Raw genomic sequence first — 12,128 nt, forward strand, 5'->3', positions numbered from 1 at the left:
TGTTGCTTCACTTCCTGCTCGATACAGTACCTGGAACACGCCTTCCCTTCCCTTATAGCTCACTTCAGTACTATATAGCAAGTTAGCCAGGCAGGAGACGCATAAGTACTTTCCTATAATGACTCGTTGAACTCCCCTTCCCTTCCTTCATTCCGCACTTATATCGAGTACTTCGCTACAGTAACTGGGATAAGTCGTATAGCGATGTATCCAGTCAGTGGCACGAGCGCAGTATTCTTTTGTGAGTACGTAAGGTTGCGAAGGCGAAATAAATAAGCACTTTAGCCTGTGTGCTGCCGGAGTTTCTTTGCCCGCCGCGTCGTTAGGGGCCGAGATAAACTTGCAACTTCGGTCGTTTAGCGTAACACAATAAAGTCGTTCAGAAATAAACTCGGACGCCACCTTTCTCACGCAGCAGCCCCGTCCCTCCAGCCAGGCACAGATTCACCCGCCCCGCCTCCTTCCTTCCCTCCTTCCCGTCTTCCTTCTCTCCACACTCTCCGGACCTTCCTCCAGACTTACTACTCCTCCTCCTCCTCCTCCTCTTCTAGCACTGATTCTTGGTGGTGTACGAGTATGTTTGGGGGGTGGTGAAGGTGTGAGGGTGGGTGTCTCTCTCTCTCTCTCTCTCTCTCTCTCTCTCTCTCTCTCTCTCTCTCTCTCTCTCTCTCTCTCTCTCTCTCTCTCTCTCTCTCTCTCTCTCTCTCTCTCTGTCTCTCTCTCTCTCCCCTTTGCATTGCTTTGCTTTACTTCATTTATGTATTTATGTGTGTGCATCAGAATTCATTCAAATTTATTCATCCATTTATCCCATCCATACACACACACACACACTCACACCCACCCACACACACACACACACACACACACACACACACACACACACACACACACACACAAGCTCATCGATTTAAACACTTTGCTGCTCAAAAAAAAAAAAGTCCCAAGGGTCCTGCTTTTAGTCAAGAGTGAAAACACGAGCATCATTTAAACACACACACACACACACACACACACACACACACACACACTCTTGGGGAACGCAAGGTGTGATAGTAGTAGTGGTGGTGGTGGTGGTGGTGGTGGTGCCTCTGCAAAACGTTCAAGTAGATGTGCTGAAGGTGTGTGTGTGTGTGTGTGTGTGTGTGTGTGTGTGTGTGTGTGTTGCGGGAGACGTCTTAGGCCTGAGAGAGAGAGAGAGAGAGAGGAGAGGAGAGAGAGAGAGAGAGAGAGAGAGAGAGAGAGAGAGAGAGAGAGAGGAGAGAGAGATGTGACAGCTATGCAACCTCAGGCTCCGAGGAACACAGGAACACTTGCCACAGCGCCGCGCCGCCTCAAGGTCGCGGGGGCAGCTCCAGCACTCAGGCCAGGCACATTCCAGAGCTGTTGGCTTTTTGGGATTAACTCAGTGCTGTGCAAGGCTCCCTCTCCTCCGCCCTCGCCCTGATCCGCGTGATTGGTCAGCTTGAGGGGATAAGCTCCGCCCACTTCCACTTCTACCTTATTGTCACCAAGTGTAAAGTTCTCAGTCTTACAAAAATTCCTTGGTTTCTGTAAATAAATTAGGTCAGTTATGTGTTGTAAGTATATGTAAGTGTTTGTGGTAGGTCAGCTGAAGTCCGCAGTCTTTCATAATGCCTCGATTCCTGGAGATAGATGGGGTCAGTCACGTGTTTAAATATATATGAGGGTTTGTTTTGTAAGTCGGTTAAAGTTGTCTTACACAATCTCTCGGTTCTTGGGGATAGATTAGGTTAGTCCTCGTGTTTAAATATATATGAGTGTTTGTGTTTTCGAAGTCAGCTAACTGGAGTTTTTGTTTATTCTTTGCAGTTCTTTGGTTGGGTGAAAGTTCTCTTGGTTAGTGGTACAACGGACGCCCCGCACTGCTAAGGACGCCAAGGACCAGCCAGATGCAAGGTATGTGAGGACGTGCGTGCGTGGGTGGTTGAAAGGAAAAGCTCCCACTTACCCTGTTCCTTTCACTCTCTCTCTCTCTCTCTCTCTCTCTCTCTCTCTCTCAATGTCTCTGTGTCTGTTTGTCTTTATTTCTTGTCTGTCTGTTAGTATATTTCTGTCTGCAGGCCTGTTTCTCGCGTCACTGCATGTCCGTCCATCTTTCCGTTTATTTGTTTATCTGTCTCTCTCTGTCTGTCTGGCTTTTTCTTTATTTTTTTTTCCGTATGTCTAATTTCCTTTCTTTCTACCTGTCTGTCCGTCTACTTCCCTTTCTGTCTCCCCGTCTGTTTAAATGTCTTTCTGACTTGCTACCGTTTCTATAAATCTGTGAGTCTGTTCCTCTCTCTCTCTCTCTCTCTCTCTCTCTCTCTCTCTCTCTCTCTCTCTCTCTCTCTCTCTCTCTCTCTCTCTCTCTCTCTCTCTCTCTCTCTCGCACTCCCAAACGTTATTACGGAGGCCTTTTGATATAAAATGTGCTCAGGTGAGAGGCGGTTGCAGGTGAGGCGGCGCGAGGTAATTGGGGCTGCCAAAGGCCTGTGAGGATGGCGCAGGTGATGCACACTGACTACGTGAGGCGGCAACGGCGGCGGAAGGTGGTGGTGGTGGTGTTGGTGGTGGTGGTGGTGTTGGAGAGATACTTACGAATTATATATTAGTTTAGCTTTTCTAGACGTCCCGGGTTCGAATCCTTTCACACTCTCCTTCGTGGTCGTCTGCCAGTGGACAGGTGCAGGGCGTGAGCAGAGTTGTTGTTGTTTCAAGGGTTTTTTCGTGTTTTATGTTCGTGCGCGCGTGGCTGTAAGAAATAGTGTGCCGCGACTTGACGGGTTAAAGAAGGCAATTTATAAATATGGAAGATAAAAATAATGAGAATAGTAATAAATGTTTAAATAATAATAAATGTTTAAATTAGAGAGTAGTAGTAGTAGTAGTAGTAGTAGTAATAGTAGTATTGTTCTCTTCTTATTTCTATTGTTATTGGCCGTAAGAGATAAACAAAAGGTATAAACAGATAAACAAACAAAACATTCTCTCAGTTTCGTTTTCTCTCAGAATCTTCATAATTGGTGCAATAGTGTAGAAATGTCTAGTGCGCCACTGTCCTTTATCTAACTCTCCGTATAAGACAGGAACTAAGAGAAGGAAATTCTGTACAGTTCAGTAAAAAGATATTGGGAATGTGAAACTGTTAAGGTGAAATGTTCTGAGCCTTCTGATACTGATCGTGTTTCCCTCACCATTATCACATAATGCTCTGCTACTCTTGTTACTAATTGCATTATTTCAGGTATGCCGTCATGTAAGATTACCCATCCGTACGTGGCGGCACGGCGCGGAGCATGAGGACAGCGTGGTTTGGGTGAAAGCAACACTTTGTCAGATGCACACTGTTTATTGCAATATTTTTTTTTTTTCGAATCCAACTGTTGCTGTTTTTTTTTTTCACGTTTTTTACGGAAGTTCTCGTGCAGCCCACATTGAGTATTGGCGGTCGTCTTTCCGAATTTGATCTGTGTGTGGTCAGACTCGTTAGTGACAGATGGGCAGACGGAGCGCTTTTAGCAATATGACTGAGCATCACTTACTTTTTTTTTTTTTTCTGTGGTAAAAACTCTCATCATTATAAATCTTGTATGAAAAATGTTAAAATATTGTGTTTTCTTTTTTTTCATTGCATTTTCTGTAATTCTTTTGAAGTTTCATAGCAGAGTTTTTGCCACTGTCGAGGAACTGCACTTGTTCCTGCACGCCGCGGTGAGTAATAAGCATCCCTTTTATATTTCCATTGTAAAAACTGTTTCTTTGTGATGGAGTGTGCTCCCCGCACTCGCCGCGGCACGAGAGGCCGGCTGGCGGACACAGTGACACACGCACGCTGCACACACAAAGCTGCCTGCTCCTGTGACGGACGCCGCTGCTGTTGTCATTATTATTATTATTATTATTATTATTATTATTATTATTATTATTATTATTATTGTTGTTATTGTTGTTGTCATTTTCATCTTATTCTTTTCTTCATCTTCTTCTTCTTCTTATTATTATTATTATTATTATTATTATTATTATTATTATTATTGTTATTATTATTATTACTATTATTATTATTATTATTATTATTATTATTATTATTATTATTATTATTATTATTATTATATCATTATTTTTACTACTACAACAACTACTATTACTACTACTACTACTACTACTACTACTACTACTACTACTACTACTACAGTTATTATTATTATTATTATTATTATTATTATTATTATTATTATTATTATTATTATTGTCATCACTATTACTGATATTACCAAATTCTGATATCTGTGTGTGATATCTGTGTGTGTGTGTGTGTGTGTGTGTGTGTGTGTGTGTGTGTGTGTGTGTGTAGCGATGGGACGCAGTGTACAATGAGAGCAGAAGAGATAGGTAGTGCGTCAGGTCATGTGGAGGCAGGAGGCGTGGGTGGGTGGCGGTGGGGGTGTGAGGGCAGGCCGGGTGGTGGAGGCTTCTGGGCGGGGCTGAACAGTAGTGAAAGAGTGGGCGGAGATGTGTAGAGGGTGTGGGCGTCTATAAAGGTGAGCGTGCAAGGTTGGCAGGAGTGAACGAGGATTGGGGAGTGGCCCTGAAGGATACGTGGTGTTGGAAGTATTTGAATGTATTTAAGTGTTCAAGGATACATGAATCAGGCTCTTGTAGTCACGGAACAAGTTGGAACACGTAGGAATGGTTGTAAACTAGGCAAACTCAGATTCGTGGAGGTTTTGATTTGTTTTAGAAAGAGACGCCGAGTTTCAAGGAGATAGGCAAAGAACTCATGCACGGTTGTAAGTAAATGAGTGGAACAAAAGTAACAGGAATATAATAATTACACAGATATTAAATGGGTTCAGTACGAGGTTGGATGAATTTAAAGACTGGAGATGGCAAAGATAAATTTTAAATGCCTTGTGTAGGTTAGCTAGCCTTTTGCAGTCTCTTTTACTTTTTTTTCTGTGTGTGTGTGTGTGTGTGTGTGTGTGTGTGTGTTCTCGTGTATATTATTCTTAAAATCTGTGATGAATCCGTTTTGAAGGACTCGATAGGCAGTGTTACATTTGAAAAGCTTTTTGGGTGTACGTTAGGTCGTGTATTTAGAAGTCATAGTAAAGTGAAGCTGTTTGTGAGAGGGACTGGGATAGACATGAGATAGACTGAGAGACACAGACAGACGAAACTGAATGGGAATACAAACCTACCTGGCAGTGGAGTTGATAGCGGAGGAAAAGGCCGAATGAAGCAGTGGCGTGTTTACCTTACGCTCCGCTGCACCACCGCCACCACTCCGTCGCGCCTTCCGTCAACAGCCCGGGATGATTGTTAGGTCGTTCAGGATGGCGAGACTACAATAAGGTGTGGCTTCCTCGAGGTGTGAATGCTCAGGAGTCCAATTAACCTGCGTGCGTGGTTAGTTACGAAGATTTCTGACCTTGTTAACTGTTGGATGAGGTTGTTAGCGAGAGATGAATGGATGATATATACTGAGTTGTGTTTTTTGGATGGTGTTGGCGGTTAGAAGGGCAATTTACGTGTACAAATGGGTGGTTACAAAAGGCTGAGGGCTTGTTAACTATTAGAGTAAGTTGTTAATGTGTTAGACGGGTGCTGTATGTTACTGGAGTTTTTTTTTTTCGTGTTTTGTTTTTTTTGTTTTTTGTTTAGTCGGTGCTTAAGTGACTCATAGACGTGTGTGAGTGTTGGTAGTTACGAATGTCTGAGCGTTTGTTAACTACCACTGAATTGTTATTGATGAGACAGAGAGAGATATATGTTTAAGAGATTAATAGACGTGTGTGTGGTGGATATTTACAAAAGTTAAGGATCTTGTTACTACTTAATGGGGTAGAAATGGATTTTGCACACTGAATTGTATAGTTTCCGTCGTGTTAGTGCTAGACCAACATACTTTTGCGTATTATTAGCCACGTAAGTACTTTTAAGTGTTGGATTAGAGTGTTACCGAGTTGAGAGTACCATATTTATTGAAAGACTAACAGAACTACACTACATTGTGTTGCTGATAGCCAAGATATTAATTTTATTTCCTGAATCTTCTCTTTTCGTTGTATTGTTTGAGACGAAGAGACTAAAATGAGGGGAAAGTTGTAAAGATTTGAGGTTTTGTTAATTTTTTTTTTTTGCTTTGGATAATTTCGTTAATTGATAGACGAAAAATTGTTGTGGTTTTTTTTCGTCACTGTAATGATTATACATCACTTGTCATGTGCAGGTGGGTGGTTGCGATGGCTTGAGTGTTTGTTAATTACTGGATTGTATTGTTGATGTGTGAGGGGGAGTCACAAAAGCAGCAAGAACCCAGTAGGCCTACACGGGACAGTCCTAATACAAATATCCCCTAATACAAATATCCCCTCTCATCAACTTGGACCGTAAGTCTGTCTGATCTCTTCAAGCCCCCAAGTGACTGAGCGCACACCCTGATCACTGAAACCCGTATCATCAAAAGTTACAGGGCCTTAACTTGACTTAGTATGGCCAGCTCTAGTTTTAACTATTGTGTTCAAGGGTGTTTTCATAATCCTAATGACAGTTTGGCAAAGATTATGTATCGTCAGTAGGAAAAGAATATTCATCCATACTTTGTAGTCTTTTAAAAATATAAATAACAGTTTGCAATGGAGAGTAAAGTTTTCAAGGGTGTTTTCATTATCCACTGGTATTTGGCACATCTTTCCTTCATTACTAACCACTCTGAGACATCTTTTTATGTTTTACACCCACCTCCAAACTTTACACTGGCCAGAAATTGTAGTATCTACTATTTTAATCGCTTTCATTCTTGTAGATGCTTATAATGATTCCATTCACTATTCTAGGGCTCTGAATCGTTGTATATCGCAGTGAAAGGGTTAAGATTATCGTCAATGGGAAAAAAATATCCATGAGAACCCAACTTGCCCTTGTGGCCTTTGAAAAATAAATAAATAAAGTGGCTCTAATGAAAGTTATCATTTTCAAGAATGTTTTCATGATTTTAGTGACAGTTTAACAAAGACCATGCATCGTCAGTAGGAAAAGAAAATAATATATGTAAGAACTCAACTAATTATCCTTGTGACCTTTCAAAAATCTATAAAAGAGGCTGTCGTGGAAGTTATCATTTTTCAAGAGTGTTTTCATGATTCTAGTGACAGTTTAACAAAAATCATGCATCGTCAGTAGGGAAAAAATGATATCCTTGAGAACCCAACGAATTATCCTTGTGACTTCTCAAAAAATAGAACTTATATGACACACAAAACCGTTTCGGACCCTTACTGATGAAGCGGTCCAAACGAGTCTTGGCTCCTGTCTTACATTCATTGTTTTCGTAGTCTCTGAAATCCCTAGCCTGGCAACTCTCACAACACGAAGAAATAGCGAGAGGGAGAGTCCATAATGTAAGCAGTGACTCTGTTGGTGGTAGTGAAGATCGTGACTTATTGATATAACGATCACAATAGGAAGCAACTGTGAAATTGGCCCTTAGCATTGAATTGTGTAACAGCTGAGCCTAGGGAATGAATGGAGAGACTGTAGAGGGAGATGACGGAGAGACTGTGCTATCAGGCGGAGAGGCTGTAGGAGGAAATGATGGAAAGACTGTAGGAGATGAAATGACTGGGCGTGAGGCTACAGCAGTTCATGGGCGGGGATGTTGCAGGGTGTGTGGGTCCTTCTCCTCCTCCTCCTCCTCCTCCTCCTCCTCCTCCTCCTCCTCCTCTTCTACCACCACCACCCGCGGGTCAATACCTGTGGAGTACCTGGCCGCTACCCGTCATTAGGGTGACCTGTGGCTGCCAGACAGGCAACACGGGCATGACCTGTCTCTCTCTCTCTCTCTCTCTCTCTCTCTCTCTCTCTCTCTCTCTCTCTCTCTCTCTCTCTCTCTCTCTCTAATTTATCATTCTTTCTCGCTACAAAGGCAGGACGGAAGAATTGAGAATGATGAATATAAAAAAATGCTTTTAGAGAGAGAGAGAGAGAGAGAGAGAGAGAGAGAGAGAGAGGGAGAGAGAGAGAGAGAGAGTAAAAAAAGAGGGGTGGGGGAATTAAAGTTCATTCAGTGGAAGGGACGAATGAACGAAGAGTAAACACAGTGAATGAGAATGAGGACTGAAAAATGAGAGGAAGGAAGGAAGGAAGGGAAGAGAGAGAGAGAGAGAGAGAGAGAGAGAGAGAGAGAGAGAGAGAGAGAGAGAGAGAGAGACGACAGATTTATTTTACACTGAAATCATGACTCTTCCTTATTTTGAGTATTCGATTCTACCCTCCCTTTTCTCCCTCCCCTCCTCTCCTCTCCCTTCCCTCTCCTTCGTTTCTTTCTCTCTTCTCTCCCCTCCTTCCCTTCCTTCTACTTACTTTCCACCTGTAATAGAGCAAAGGTAAGGTTACTGCTATATTGGAAACAGGGAGAGAAGGGGAGAGGAATGGAGAGGAAAAGGGAGGGAGGAGAGGAACGGAGAGGGAGAGGGAGAGAGGGAGAGAGGGGAGGGGTGCTAAAGTATGTATAAGTAAAGAGTAAGAGGATATTTAAGTGGCACGTGGATGGATTGAGTCATAAGAGAGAGAGAGAGAGAGAGAGAGAGAGAGAGAGAGTATGTGTGTGTGTGTGTGACTTATCCAGTGAAGTGTGAGAATTCCTGAACAGACAAAGGGTTAGAGAGAGAGAGAGAGAGAGAGAGAGAGAGAGAGAGAGAGAGAGAGAGAGAGAGAGAGAGAGAGAGAGAGGGGAAGGAGAGAGGTTGTTGGGGGTAGCGCAGGTCTGTGTTTGTACAGGTGTGCGGGGCTAATTAGGACGGCACAGGTGAGTGGGTCTGCATGGCTCGCACTGTCCGCCTACCCACCCCCAACCCAACCCCCCGCGTGGCCGCCACCTGCTGGGGACAAAGGTGCAGTCGCGGTTAGAAGTCTTGTAACCTGCTACCCTCCCTGCCGCTGTTTGATGTCTTTTCCTCAGTCTCACGTCCTCAGAACTAGCAGTCATCAGTCGTGGGGGTTTTGTAACACAGCAGAGGACTCACGATGAAGGAAAACCGTTTAAATTAGTGGGAAAAAATACAGCAAGTGAACAGATTTTTGGCTGCAACTGTACATACACCCACACTGCATCTACACAAACACACACACACACACACACCTGGTCATTGCATAGACTCGTGCCTTTCATCCTTATTCATCCATTCATTCCATTCATGCATACATACATAGATTAAGTGTACTGACCATGAAATTATAATCTGCGTATTTTGTGGTAGTTTTATCTTATACATAAATGCATGCACACATACATACACACACCTACGTACAAGTGGGCGTAATAACTGTTGTCCTTATTATTTCATCACTGTCTAGAACCACAAAACAAGGGCATTTTTATCTATTTTTTTCCCCGTTCAGTTTATTTCATCCCTTATCTCTCTCTCTCTCTCTCTCTCTCTCTCTCTCTCTCTCTCTCTCTCTCTCTCTACGTGGCCCAGTACCTCAGAAGCAAAGGCGTGGCGCGGCAAACACTGGCGTGGCTGGCGGGGCTGCGGGCGTCGCGTCGCTGTCGTGGTCGCAGTAATCTCAGAAACGTCAAAGAGTTTAATGGGTTTTCGTCTCCAGCCACTCCGTATGTGTCATCACTTCCTTAGCTTTCATTACTCGTCTTGATTCGTGGCGGCTGCAGGGAGAAGGGGTGGGGGTGGGGGAGGGAGATGGAGGGAGAGGGAGAGGGAGAGGGATGGAGACGATGTGAGTAGCTGATTGGTCCGTACTTCACCTTGTGGTAGATTTTTTTTTTTTTTTATGAGACTTTTGGGTTTTAGGAAAGTGATAGAATGCGTTGCGGGATTGTTATTTTTATTATTGTTCTTTATTAATACTATTACTTCTACTACTATTACTACTGCTATTACTACTACTACTACTACTACTACCACTAATAATAGTAATAATAATAATAATAATAATAATAATGATAATACTACTAGAACAATAACAACTACTACTATTATCATTATTATTATTATTATCTATTTTTTTTCTTTTTTTTTTGTGAGATGGTAATGTGTCGTAATAATGAGACGAAACACACTGCAATGTTTTATCTATTAACGTTTTGCCACGAGACCCTGATGTGTTATCCGAACGAAACAACACATATTGCAATGCTATTACTATTATCCTTTTTTTTTTTTTCACGAGACATTAATATTTTGTAATAAAAGAAGAAACACATCACGATATTTTCCTCTCCGTATTGTACCGACCTTCGTTTGTGCACTGCAGGACAACTTTCAAAACAAAATATATATAAAACCGCATTTAGTCTTCTTACTGGCGAATCATCATCAGCCTTTATGAATCCACTGCAGAACAAAGCCTTCTCCTCAACCTCCCTCACTCATCTCTACACGGCGCCTCCACCTGCACTATACACCCAGCACATTACCACGCCGGCAAGCATTCACACACTACCCCCGAGACAACAGTACACGCAGATAACACGTTCCTCTTCCCTCGTTCCTCTTCCCTCGCACTGTATCTAGTTTATGCAATACTGTAGTTAGGGTGGATTAAGTCTGCTGCTATTCGGGATCCAGTCGTGTCCATCTGTATCCGCGTCGGCTGTGGGGCTTTGTAGGGATGTGGGAGTCACGGTCGGAGGGCTAAGCCAATACCACACTGCGTTGCCTCGGGGCGTCTTGGCAAGGGAGAACTTTTAGGCTCGTATTCTTAAACACTGAACTTTCATCAGGGCTACGTAATTTCAAAGGCTAGAGAGACTTTATTATTATTTTGGGTCTCACGATGATTTCTTTCCCAGTAATGGTGCGGGATCCTTAAAACTACCACTAAAACTTATGGAAAACACTTGGGAGGGCAAAAACTTCCACTACAGCCCATTAAAAGCAGTAGAGATCAGACGCTAAGATGTTTGAGTGTACGAACATCAGTGCTGGAGAGTCTTCGCCCTGGTCTGTGTCCTCCCACTGGACCTGGCTATCATTGCACGTGTCTTGTTTGGTTTGCATCACTGGGATACGAAAATCTTCCCTACAATAAGTTTAAAGATGTGACACTTGAATCCCTTTCTCTAAAACATAAGAGCATAAGAAAATAAAGGAAGACGTCACTGGAATACAAAAGTGTCCCCTACAACTCGTTCCATTGAAGAGGTGATACTTCAATTCCTTTCCCTAAAAACAAGAAGATAAGAAGATAAAGGAAGCTGTAAGAAGCCGTCTGGTTTATACGTTGCAGTTCCTTCATGAAACACGCAATTACGCTTGACGTAAGTAAACTGCATGATAGCTGCGTTGCCTCGTCTTCATTACTTTTAACAAGCTCCAGTGTAAATCTTCCTGGTTTTTTTAAGATGGTTTCATGATTCCAGTGATAGTTTGACAGGGTTTCTGCATCATTAGTACAAAAAACACCCTTGAGAATTTAGCTAATTGTTTGTATGGCCTTGGAAATATTCCTAATGAAAGACTATTATGAGTAGCAGTATGGTGTTGTTGGCATTGAAATGATCATAGCAGTATTACCAGTTGTCATTCATTCATAATAATTATTTCTAAATGCATAGACTCATTATTTATATTACTAACGTCAGTGCTGCGTGGAATATTTCAAAATTTTCCCGGAGCGAGGCGTGTGAACTGAGATGAGAGAAGAGAACAAACAATCCAGCAACACACACACACACACACACACACACACACACACACACACACACACACACACACACACACACACGTCACCAACACTCACTCACACACTCACTTCACTCCGTCAACAAAAGCACCACCATACTGAACACCCTCCACGTCACCACCACTCACTCACCCACTCACTCACTCACCGTACCTCCGTGAAAACCAACATATAATTTTCTGTACACACACGGATGACTGATGACACCCCAGCTTCATCATACCTACAGTACGTCACGCACGGCAGGTAATTACATATATATGAGGTGTCCCCGCTGGCTGTTGCTGCTGCTCTTCACCTGACCTCTGCCCTTCAGGTGACACACAGGATCATTAGGGAAATACTCTCGTGCTATTTTCCCCCGCAGACTCTTTCCATCGTATCGTTATTCTCAGTATTGGGAGATTATAAAATTTGGT

General features: G+C 42.8%; 1 long non-coding RNA gene across 2 annotated transcripts in view; it reads left to right on the forward strand.

The window, feature by feature from the left end:
* The window catches only part of LOC135108399 (uncharacterized), a 329,608-nt gene that overhangs the window by 252,536 nt on the left and 64,944 nt on the right, over nucleotides 1–12,128 (forward strand). For both annotated transcript variants that reach the window (XR_010272248.1, XR_010272246.1), the window contains one exon: nucleotides 1,834–1,920. This is a non-coding gene — a long non-coding RNA (uncharacterized LOC135108399). The remainder of the gene's footprint in view (nucleotides 1–1,833; nucleotides 1,921–12,128) is intronic.

Source organism: Scylla paramamosain, chromosome 17, assembly GCF_035594125.1.
Source record: "Scylla paramamosain isolate STU-SP2022 chromosome 17, ASM3559412v1, whole genome shotgun sequence".
Taxonomy (NCBI): domain Eukaryota; kingdom Metazoa; phylum Arthropoda; class Malacostraca; order Decapoda; family Portunidae; genus Scylla; species Scylla paramamosain.